Raw genomic sequence first — 10,000 nt, 5'->3', positions numbered from 1 at the left:
TATCTTCCTCACCGCCACGCTTGTTTAGCTTCGCTTCCTCTTCTTGTGGCCTGTGACGCCTGCCCTTCCCGCTGGTCCTTTCCTCTGGTCCACTTGTCTCTTTTTCAATTTTCATAGTTCTTTTTTACATTTTTTTCTTTTTTGGTTGTTTTTCAGCTCTTATACAATATTTTCATGTTTTCTCCTCCTTTTGTTGTTGTTGTTGTTGTTAGTCGGAAGTATTGCCTTTTCAACGGCACCTCCCTATCTTTTTTTTTTCCCTACACTTTTAGGTTTTTAGGTTCATCTTGTATTCACTGCATTCTCTTCATGTCATTTAATTCCATTTCGTTTTCATTTTCATTTTCTTCATTTTCTGGAATTAGTGTGTGTGTGTGTGTGTGTGTGTGTGTGTGTGTGTGTGTGTGTGTGTGTCTGGTGAGCGCCTCTCCAACGGCTCACTATTTAATGCGTACCTTTATTATTTCTGTCTCGTTAGTAATTCACAGTTGTTTCTAACTCTGTTATTCAAATGTTAACTTCTGAAACGGATTACAGTGTTATGCTCTCTCTCTCTCTCTCTCTCTCTCTCTCTCTCTCTCTCTCTCTCTCTCTCTCTCTCTCTCTCTCTCTCTCTCTCTCTCTCTCATCTAGTTACTTTCCCTGATCTCTTTCATTTACAAGGGTCCTACCTTCGCCAATTCCCAATCCGCTCGTTCCCTTCAAGGCGCGTCTCCTCCCAGAATAGCCTATTGTTTTCTCTCGTAACGGGTCGTATTTTTCCACTTAAGAGCTTGAGTCTCTGATGGATTCCCCGAGTGGGTTTCGGGACGCTAGGAGGTGGTGGTGGTGGTGGTGGTGGTACGGAAACAACTGTGATGGTAAAAGCAGAATAAGTAAGAGAGAACATTCAGGTTGTGTATCTAAAGTTGTCTTTTATGACTGTAACTCTCGTAACATCAGAAGTGTTAGTAGTAGTAGTAGTAGTAGTAGTAACCTATCAAAAAAAGTTTTACTAGGTTTCTTCAAATTGAATCACACACACACACACACACACACACACACACACACACACACACACACACACAAGCATTAATGAAACCAGTAAAACGTCATGATAGACAATGAACGAGCGTCGCTACACACCAGCGAAGAATACTCACCAAGAGCATCTGGCAGCGGCTTGCCAGAGAGTTAACAACGCTAGCATCACTGTGGAAATCGTATTTGAGGGAGAGAGAGAGAGAGAGAGAGAGAGAGAGAGAGAGAGAGAGAGAGAGAGAGAGAGAGAGAGAGAGAGAAAAAAAAATAAATAAATAAATAAATAAATAAAAAAAGCAAAATCGCCAACCACTCTGGAGTACCTCACACCGCTCACTTCACATATTGTCTACAATTTTTAACACTTCCTTATATAACCACCCATGCCTATAGACTCTTCAGGACCCCCGACATCACTAGAGGCAATGGTGCGCACACCACGGCTTGCAGCACTCACCTGTCCCTGAATCTAATCACCCACAGCGGTTTCCTTTTGTTCTCCCCCCAGACATTACCAAGAAAATGTACAAAAAGGACAGAATGATAAAGATGAGATCCCAGATGGCCGCCCTGTCACTGGAGGAATACGGGTCTTGCTCAGCCAAACTAACATCACCATGTAGTAATTTTAATGAGCAACTCTACGAAAATTACTTGGTGAAAGCGTTCCCGTGTAATACCACCTTCATGCCGGGGGTCATATCCTCCTTTGTCTTCTCAGAGTGTAGGGTTCACATTTTCCCGTCTTGCCCAAGGGAGCATGCTACATACTGGCCACACTCTCCACCGCTCCCACTCGGGGATAAACGTTCCATACTGATTTCTAAATCACATTGTTCTGCCGCAGGGAAAAATGGGAATCAGGACCTTTTAAATCGTCTTGCAGCGAGTGCTGGAAAATATTGTACAAGTGTTTGTGGAACTAACGATGCTTGATCTTCCACCACTCAGGCGCTGTGATTCGTCTACGGCAGCGACCTGTTGTTCCTGTTGTCAATTTTCTGTACGTTCTTTTTCTTTTACACTGATCCAGGCGATCTGTATAAAAAAAAAAAAAAAAGCACGTGTGAGAACCTGCCTTCTCAACACCCTCACCTGCCTTCTCAACACCCTCACCTGCGATTTTTCCGTACAGGGAAAAATCGTTCTTATGAAGCGAGACATTGTTTTTACGACGGTACCAGACTCTTGTTATTTAATCCCTCTTGGTTTCAGAGCTGTAGTGATTTTATTCTGTTTTACTATTTGTATATTCTGTAGAGCAGACAATGATTTTCTAACATACTTCTGTGTTCCGTCACGGAGAGGGGCCGCCAGATTGAGAGACACACGCTGGTCACTGCACACCACGAGGACCGGGTCCACGCGAAATTTCTCATTGAGTTTAGTTGAAGCTAAGTATGGCAAGTGAGGAATTTTGATACTGAGTCATTGCGCTGCAACAAAGAGGTCATATGTTAACGAAAGTTCGCTACTACACCTACCGGGAAACAGCCGTGAATTAGGACAGAACTAGCGACCTTTACCGTGAGTCGAGGTGACGAAATGGTGAATAAATACTGCGGTGATGCGGTGCTGTGGGAGTGAAGGGTAGCGAGTGACCATGGCAGTTACGGGAGTGCTGTGCTGAAATATTGAATCTATGGAAATACTGACATTTTTATCCCACAAAGCTCGGGATTTTGTGCTGCATTTTGTCTTATTCAGGACCGAGGCTACACCCTCTCCTGCTGTGTGCTGTGCGGCTATCCGCGCTGCCCTGGAGAGAGAGAGAGAGAGAGAGAGAGAGAGAGAGAGAGAGAGAGAGAGAGAGAGAGAGAGAGAGTGCAGGTGTGAGCTTGATAAAACTACATTTTTCTTAATATACTGCAAGTGGCTGGTATATTTTTATGATTTTGATTGAGCTGAATTTTTATGTAGCTTTTTTACATATATTTTTTTTTATTTACTTATTTATTTGAATATTTTATTTCATTAGTAGTAAGTTAACTTTTTAATTCTATTTCTTTCAAGTCACGTTAGTGCTTACCTGTCCTCATTTTTCAAGCGTTCCTGCGAGACTCTTCATACCTGGCCGATAAGCGCCGCCCACCTGCACCTGTAATCACGGAGAGCCACACCTGCGGATGATGTTTGGAGGATGTTTTTATTGACGTGCTCGTGTCAGGAACTAGAGTGGAGTGATTCATCGACCTGTCACAGTTAGTTCACCGTAGCAACTTTCGTAATTGCGATGTTGTATCAAGTTCCAAAATGAATTCAAAGTGATAATGATCACAATGCATATTATATATATATATATATATATATATATATATATATATATATATATATATATATATATATATATATATATATATATATATATATATATATATATATATATATATATATATAAACGTGATAAATAAGTAGGTCATTGAGTACACAGCCGATATTGATTTTAATAGTAAACTTTAGCGTTGCATGACGTATATGAATGGGTTAGGTTTGTATAATCAGTGCGGACCAAATGATGCAGGAATGCTTCACAAATGCATATGGAAATATAAATCATTAACGTGGATGGTGCATTCATTAACGCTATTTATTTTTTTATTTTTTATTTATCCTATTATATTTATTTGTTTATTTTTGCCATATCTGAGGTTAAGTTTTGATTTTTCATTACTATTGCCCTGAAGTATTTGTGAAATTTGATGGAATACTGTAGTTTGAAAATAAATTAGAAAATAGTACTAACGGCACAAAATAATAGTTGTAAACAAAATAATAACAGTAGGCTGGCAGCGGTAAGCGTCCACTCGCAGCCCCGTGCAGTGTGTGGCAGAAAGAGACAGTATTTTGAATCTTTGTTCTCACACAAGCACTATTTTCAGAGAGCACGTAAGGACAATTAGTCTGCTTGTCTTTTTTTTTTTTTTTTTTTTTTTTTTTTTTTGATGAAGCAGAATCCTTTTTAAACTGTCGCAAGAATCATGTTTGAGGCCACCCTCGGAAATCACAGTAACTTCCACTGAAACTTTACAAAAGAAGTTGAGAGAAGAGCCGGAATATTTGAAAATGTCGTCTCGGAATCAGGAAAGACAGTGAGCAGTGATTGAGATATTACAAACTTGAAACAAGAGAAAGTCGGGTCAGGTCATAAGGCAGCGACTGAAAGTAGAAGTGAAAAATCCAAGAAAGAAAGAACTGAGATCAAACAGACCAACAGGAAGCGGAAGTGGAAAAGCACATCATGCGATAACGGGCGTAGCAAAGATAGATGGAAAGATAGATAGACAGATTGATAGATAGATAGATAGAGAGAGAGATATGAGACAGTTAGATAAATGACACCAGCTCTGTTTTGCCCGCTGAGGACACGCAGACTTGGTAACACGATGAAGTACTGCCACAGCTCTCACTCACTGGTTGGTCAACGTATTCCCATCTTATCCTGAAACGTGGGGCAAACTAACGTTGTATTTCTACCCTTGTTTAATTATAAGGTGTCAGACTGTCCAACCATCTGTCCAACCATAAATGTTCTGGTATCTTACAGTGAGATCATGGTTTTATTAAGAATATAATGAATTTGTCACACTTTTTTTTTAAACAAAACAAATACGTAAACCAATCAGCAAGTAAGAGCATCAAGTGAGAGCATCAGTCAGCGGCAGTGTTACCGTGTCCTCAGATGGCTCAATTATTGTGAAAAACAGAGGCACACAAGGCAAACCATTCTGGAAATAGTGCAGAGTGAAACGTTTTGTGAAAAATAGGAAAGGTGAAGTGCTGTAACGAGTAAAACGTTGTGAATTCTAGATAAGATAAACGAACATTGCTCTATATAAACTGAAGGTTCTGAAAAAAAATGAAAATACAGAGAAGAAAATTAAATCCATTACTGTAGCTGTGGTGCAGAAATAAACTGAAATTCCTGTGTAAAGTAAACGATGTGAAAATTTAATGAAGCAGAAACATTATTATTCATACATAGACTGCACGCCGTACCTAGAGGCAAGAAAATAAGAATGAAATTAAGCACTGTTGAAAAGACAAAGACATACTTCAGTATATCAACCACTTGTGAAGGTATGAAGTGTGTTGTTGTCAGTGAAGAGTTTTAAAAGAAATTACATTACATGCAGCATTAATGTTGTAGAAAAGTGTTATAAACCAGAAATAAATTACGTATCCTATCACCACCACCACCACTGCTACTGCTACTACGACGACTGCTACTACTACTGCAGCTGTTACTACTGACTGTGGAATTAAGGTAAGTACACGTTTACTACTAACAAATGTACTATAAATATTTGTGCTGTAAACATGTCCTCTATTCTCTCTCTCTCTCTCTCTCTCTCTCTCTCTCTCTCTCTCTCTCTCTCTCTCTCTCTCTCTCTCTCTCTCTCTCTCTCTCTCTCTCTCTCTCTCTCTCTCTCCCTCCCTCCCCTCATTTCTATCTCTTCTTTTGTCTCTGAAACGCGAAGCTGGCGCTGCTCCTGTCAGACAATTTTATGGCGCGTGGCAGGAGGGATGGCGAGGCAGCGAGGGCCGCCACGCTCCAGGCAAGGTGAACTCAGGGCTGGTGGGATGGGAGTAATACCCGGGAGTGTAATGCATGTGTGTGTGTGTGTGCCGAGGCGAGGCTGCACTGGAGTGGTCGTGTGCTGGGCGTCATTATTGAAATCTCGCTCCTAGTTTGTGTGTCGGATCTTGTAAGGAAATAAGTTGTATATGATTGTGTTTCTATTTTTTTTTTTTTTTGTGTGTGTGTTTTTCTTTCTTTTCTGACTTTACTTTCCTGCCTTTATTCTTTTTTTTATTTGTTTATTCATCTACTGATTTATTCATTTACGAATCTCGCTTTTTAATTTGTATTGTGCACTGTTAGAAATATCTTCCTTTCTTAATTCTCTCTCTCTCTCTCTCTCTCTCTCTCTCTCTCTCTCTCTCTCTCTCTCTCTCTCTCTCTCTCTCTCTCTCTCTCCTTTATAAATAAGGGACAAAACATGATGCAAACAGTAATTGTGCACTTAGACAGTCAGACAGCTGGAAGTGCTTTCATTCCACCCACCTGCCGCGCCTCACCTGCATTGTTTTCATTTGGAGGAAGGCAGGTGGGATCAGCTTCACTCATTAGGCCAGGACAGCTGTGCCCAGGGCGTGGCGTCCAAACAGATTGATGAAAACGGATTGCCATGAAATGTGAGAGAGAAAAGCGTCACGGGGGGGAGAGGTGAAACGTGGGGGGGTCATCGCTTCCGTCTGGTGCATGTCAGAGCATTGAAACAAGTGAAGCGTGTTGGTGGTCATTGCTTTTGTCTCTCTGTCTCGTCATCCATCTGTCCAGTGCCATTTAATAGTATTGTAGCAAGTGAAGCGTGTTGGTGGTCATTGCTTCCCCGTCGTGCATATCAGAATATTGAAAGTGAAGTGTTTGTTTGTGTGTGTTTGTGTGCGTGATATTACAGAAGTGAAGTGTCTGTGATTCTTATTTCTGTATTGTTCATGTCAGACGCTAAAGCAGAAGTGAAGCCCCGTTAGGGTTCGTTTGTTTCGTTCACGTCAGGTTCCGTTTTATAAGTATTGTACGAAGGAAGCTTCATGGTTTGGGATAGGGAGAAATAAAGTGATGATAATGATGTTAAATACTCAATCACAGAGTACATAGGCAGTTAAGAATTACCTGTACATTATAAACCAATCAGCAAGGACTTTATATTTTCATTCTAGTCTTTGTGTTGTTTGATGAAAGTTGTCTTAAAGAAGTTTCAACCAATCATGTGCATTTCCTTCCAGTCACCAACGAATATTAGATCACCAGTACATCTCTCAGCCAGTCACCGAATACTTCAAAACACCTGTGCATCTTCAAGCAATTACATGTAATTTGAAGTAGTACCTGCACATTTCAGCATTCGAATCATAGTTGCAATATGAGCAGAGTGAAGCATTTGAGGAGAGCAGAAGGAAGAGAGAGGGAAGGATGGCTAAGAGTAATGTACAAGCAACTGGAGAAAAGAGATGCGGAAGGGGAGAAAGTGAAAGGGAGAAATCTTGAATACCATATAAGTATTTTGGGAGAGAGGGAGAGGAGAGGGAAGAAAGAGAAGAGGCGGTTTAAGCACTGAATAGCGTAGAGCAAGTTTTTAAAAAGGCGCCACCATGAAAACAGCCAATCGGGCGGTGCCATCACAGCTGCTGCGCCTCAATCCAAAAATTTCAGTCAAACGGCTCACGTGGGAATTGATGAAAGGAAAAAGGGAAGAAACTTCTGCCATTTTTTTTCAATTTCTTAAAGTCTTTGAATAGCTCGGGATGGAACCAAGGGGAATAAATACATGTTCTATACAGTGTGTGTGTGTGTGTGTGTGTGTGTGTGTGTGTGTGTGTGTGTGTGTGTGTTTCGCTCTCTGGAAAAGCCAAACGAAATTATTTTGTTACTTGCGTCTGTCGATCTTTATTTGCTTACCTGCATAGGGATGTGTGTTGGTGTATTGGTCAGGTTATGTCTGGTTAGCCTAGTAGGACAGGTTAGGTTATCTGTATGAAGCGGTGACCGTTGTGTGTTAGTATATTGCATTGTTTGTTGTGTACTCCACTACTGGTGGTGGTCGTGATGGTCGTGGTGATACTACTAATACTAATATTGCTGTTGCTGCTTATGTTGTTGTTACTACTACTACTACTACTGCTACTACTACTACTACTACTGTTACTACTACTGCTACTACTACTACTACCACCACTGCTACTACTACTACTACTGCTGCTGCTGGTACTACTACTACTACCACTACTACTACTTTACTACTACTACTACTACTACTACTACTACTACTACTACTACTACTACTACTACTACTTCTTCCTTTAAAAAAAAAAAAAAAATTCATACCCGCCTCTTCTCTCATTCTCTGCTATAACATTTGACAGGTGACTACAAGGCACATGGTGTCTTCTGCTTCAGTTGTCAGAGGGGGAGGTGGGCTAGGAGAAAGTCATATTCAACCCTTTCACTGCCATTTGACACATCTATCCTTAATCACTAACCACTTTGAGGCATCGTTTCTTGTTCTACAGCCACCTCCAAATATTGTACTCGATAGAAATTGCGTTTTTTTTTTTTTTCCGTCTTGCTTGTAGATGTTTATAAAAATTCCATATATTCCTTTAACCGGTGTGAATTGTTGCATATCGCACTGAAAGGCTTCACTGGCAGTATCATTCGCATGTAGATGGTCAGATTAATTCGTTAGAAACCAATAGATCTCTGGATTTGTATATATTATCCTCATATAACTCTCTCTCTCTCTCTCTCTCTCTCTCTCTCTCTCTCTCTCTCTCTCTCTCTCTCTCTCTCTCTCTCTCTCTCTCTCTCTCTCTCTCTCTCTCTCTCTAAAACCCATAAGCACTTTGTTTGCGATCACAACAAACAAATCCCCAGGTAGAGGGAGTGACGCGCGACATAGTGTGGCCTTAAAAAATAAAAGAGGCGGCGGTGAGTTGCGTTTCGTTCACCGTCCATTAAATATGTATTCCCGTCCGCTGTGATGGCTGGCTGACTGACGGCCTGACGGGAGCGCGGCGGAGGGATTTGTCTCGCAGCCCCGAACCGAACCGAGCCCAACTTGTCCATTATAAAAGAGCGCAAATGAAAAAGAATATGAATCAAAACAAAGGACACACACACACACACACACACACACACACACACACACACAGAGAGAGAGAGAGAGAGAGAGAGAGAGAGAGAGAGAGAGAGAGAGAGACGCATCATATCTTCATCAGCAGTGCAATTGGATAGGCTTAAGAATAATCTGTCAATAAAAAAAATAAGCCTATGTAAGCCTATATACGTCTATGCATTACAATGTTTTCTCAGTAGATACATTATTTCTTTTAAACCTTTCACTTTTTTTTTTATCCTATTTACTTAATTATCTGGCTATTTCATTTTATCTATCTTATTCCTTTTTAGTTTATATTTTCCACGCTTCACTTTCACACACACTAGAACTGGACTGAGTCATTGCGTTATTATTTTGCTTATAGTCTTTCTTTTTTCCTTCAACTCTTTCACTGCCATATGGCGCAATTCATAAGGCTAAAGGCAATGTATAAAATCTTTTAGAGCATCTACAAGAAAGTCAAGAGGAAGAAAAGAGTAGGTTATCCGATGTTTAGCCAGTATAATGCTCAGAGGAGGCTGTAGAACAAATAAAAAATGCCTCAGAGTGGTTTGTGATTAAGGAAACGTCAAAGAACACCGAAAAAAAAAGTTAATCTATCTATGTTTTCTATTATTTTCAAGTCTGCCCTTTTTCATGCCTCTGTTAGGCTTGTCTCCTCGCGTGTTTCGTGAATCAAGTGCTAAAACGACGGTATTGTTGCCTCTCTCCCCTTTGTGTACTTTTGAATTTATTTATTTGTTTATTTGTTTATTCATTTATTTATTTATTCATTCATTTATTTCATGCTCGCGCGCGCCCGTGTGTGTGTGTGTGCGTGTGTGTGTGTGTGTGTAGCGTTGTGTTGTCTTTAGCAGTGTATGTTGCGTTCTGGAGAGAGAGAGAGAGAGAGAGAGAGAGAGAGAGACGTTTTCTTTCATTGGTTTCACTGGCTCACTTGTATATTTCCACGCACACTTGTCTTATTTTAGTGTTTTATTTATCCGCATTTTAGAACACTAATTTCGTATATTTTCTGTGTATTTTACGTACATTATTTTTAAACACACACACACACACACACACACACACACACACACACACACACACACACACACACACACACTAGACTAGAGCTTCATATGAACTACTGATTCAACAACTTTTTCCGTAGTCTGTAGTTACTTTTTGTCATTTTCACGTGCGAGTGGTGTGTGTGTGTGTGTGTGTGTGTGTGTGTGTGTGTGTTACTCTAGCAACAAGTATACCCATTTATTTCTATTCTTTGGCACAGTTCTATTTTGTTTCCCTTCATTTAC

The 10,000-nt window shown here is 40.4% G+C and overlaps 1 long non-coding RNA gene across 2 annotated transcripts in view; it reads left to right on the top strand.

Annotated features, from left to right (window-relative positions):
• Positions 1-10,000, top strand: part of LOC135110752 (uncharacterized) — a 35,622-nt gene that overhangs the window by 810 nt on the left and 24,812 nt on the right. The window contains exon 2 of one of the 2 annotated variants that reach the window (XR_010273404.1): positions 4,828-5,284. The exons of the other annotated variant lie outside the window; for it this stretch is intronic. This is a non-coding gene — a long non-coding RNA (uncharacterized LOC135110752). The remainder of the gene's footprint in view (positions 1-4,827; positions 5,285-10,000) is intronic. 2 annotated transcript variants of the gene reach the window in all.

The sequence above is a fragment of the Scylla paramamosain genome, chromosome 20 (genome assembly GCF_035594125.1).
Source record: "Scylla paramamosain isolate STU-SP2022 chromosome 20, ASM3559412v1, whole genome shotgun sequence".
Lineage (NCBI taxonomy): Eukaryota > Metazoa > Arthropoda > Malacostraca > Decapoda > Portunidae > Scylla > Scylla paramamosain.
This window is presented reverse-complemented; position numbering and strand designations above follow the sequence as displayed.